This window comes from Solanum stenotomum, unplaced genomic scaffold (genome assembly GCF_019186545.1).
Source record: "Solanum stenotomum isolate F172 unplaced genomic scaffold, ASM1918654v1 scaffold10410, whole genome shotgun sequence".
Lineage (NCBI taxonomy): Eukaryota > Viridiplantae > Streptophyta > Magnoliopsida > Solanales > Solanaceae > Solanum > Solanum stenotomum.
This window is the reverse complement of record NW_026021063.1, coordinates 1-2,272: the sequence shown is the minus strand read 5'-3', so window position 1 is coordinate 2,272 and position 2,272 is coordinate 1. Positions and strand designations below refer to the sequence as shown.

General features: G+C 32.2%; 1 pseudogene; it reads left to right on the top strand.

Annotated features, from left to right (window-relative positions):
• The first annotated feature begins 802 nt into the window (after nucleotides 1-802).
• LOC125849779 (F-box/kelch-repeat protein At3g23880-like) lies at nucleotides 803-2,020 on the top strand (annotated as a pseudogene).
• Nucleotides 2,021-2,272: the final 252 nt, after the last annotated feature.

Genomic DNA, 2,272 nt, shown 5'->3' with positions numbered 1-2,272 from the left:
TCGCAGGTCAACCGCATGTTAGCGGGCACTTCGAATGCTTAAACCCTTCTCGAAGTGTAAATTGAACCCCGAACCTTCTTTGGTATTTTCAAATGATTTTTTTCTGTTTAAATCTTTGAAAATTATAAGTTTTCTTAATTTCTTTAAAAATTAAGTGGCGACTCTTTTCTAAGTATTTTTTTCAAATTGTTTTATACTTGGAACATTTCAAAAATGTGATTTTTCTAAAGATAGGAAAATTACGACACAACACAACCAATCAGTTTATTTCTTTTATTTTGAAATAAGAGCTAAATTACATATATCCCCTTATTTTAATATAGGGGATTACAACTACTACAAATACCCACTTCTATACAAATTAGGATTTATGTTTATGTACAAACGCCAAAAATAATTGATTTTAAAAAATAAAGATGTTAAAATATTTAAAATATCATCTTACTTATTTTAGAAGTAGGAATCCCCATATTTGGTGGCCAAGTTAAATGACATATTTATGTATTATGCCAATTTGGATTGATGCATAAATAGTAAATTAATAAAATTGTCCTTTCTTATTATGACCTTTAAGGAAAAAACAATTTATTTACTCCCTCTATTTCATACCTTATACATAATTCTCTTTTAAGGAAAAACAATTAATAAAATTGGATCATGTTGAATCTCTTTAAATTCTTCCTTATCTTATTTTCTAGAAGGAATATAAATATATGAGTCATTTTAAGAGAACACAATTTTTAGACTCAAATCATGCTTCACTGCTCTGCTACTTCCTCACTTCAGAGAAAAACATTCTACCATGCTTTCTTTTCTTGCTTTTCGGGATTGGATTCATCAAACCGTTCTATTCAAATTCCTTCTCTCATGGTGTCATTTCATTTTCGCTACAAACCATCATTTCATTTTCACTACAAATCATGATTCCATACTCCCAAATGAAATCATAACAAACATACTCTTAAAGGTGGCCCACAAAGTCTTTCTTGAAATCTGTGTGTGTCGAAATCATGGCATCAACTCATATCTAGCCCCGCTTTTGTGATACCCATCTCAAAATAAACAAACATCATATAGTTCTATTTCCAGGCATCTTTGAAAATATCAGGTTTAGTTCACTCCCTCCTTTGTTTAACAAACAACAACTCACTCAAGAGCTATTTCACATGGATCCTCCCTGTTCACCACCTTTCTTTGTGGGTTCAGTCAATGGGCTGATTTGTCTTTTCAATCGGAGAAGGGATACATATATATGGAACCCCACCATTAGGAAGTCTAAGAAATTATTTAAGTCATACATGGGGTACCTCTTGCTATACCAAATATGATTTTGGATACGATGACTCACGAGACGATTATAAAGCCCTATTTATTGATCATTGTGGTAATTCTTACAATGGTGAGTTTTCCAACACGAGGGTTGTTGTCAATATTTATAGTTCAAGAACTGATTCTTGGACAACACTCCATGACCAGCTTCAAGGAATCTTTCTATTAAATTATTCGGGTAAATTTATCAATGGGAAGATTTATTGGGCTGCATCTACGGGTATTCATGATTACAATGTGTGCAACATAATTTATTTTGATGTAGCAGACGAGACATGGGGAAGCTTGGAGGTTCCCATTTGTGGAGAAGAAGTTTTTACTATCAAACTGGGAGTTGTGGAAAGTGAACTTTAATTTTGTGCTCTATACTTGTAAACCAGGTACGACTTCTGATGTCTGGATTTTGAAAGATTGTAGAGTTAATGTATCACGGATGAAAAGGTTCACCATCAAATATCCTTAATATGTTATATTGTATGGGTTTGATTCACCCATTTTCACATTTTCTATATACCTTCGCCAGTCAGATAACGATGACATTTTACTCTCGATTCTCGGACAAATCATGATATTTGATGGTTCAACTAAAAAATTCAAGAACACTGCTATTGTTAAGGAATGCAATACTGCAAAAATCTATGGAGAAAGCATTGTTAATCCTCTAACAATATCCTGTAAGAGTTCTGCTTAGTTTAAAAAATATATGAATCCATACATCATATTTTCTTGTTGTGCGTTGCACGTAGTCTTGGAGCAATGTACTTATTTGAATTATTAAGTTTTTATTGGAAATAGATTTGGATTTTGTAATAAGTTGATTTGGTCTATTACACCTTTTATCAATTTCATGTGAGTGTGTGTATATAACATCCTTCCATGTATGTAGCATCATTGAACACTAAATTACTCATCTGCTAAAAAACTAAATACAATATGCACCAAC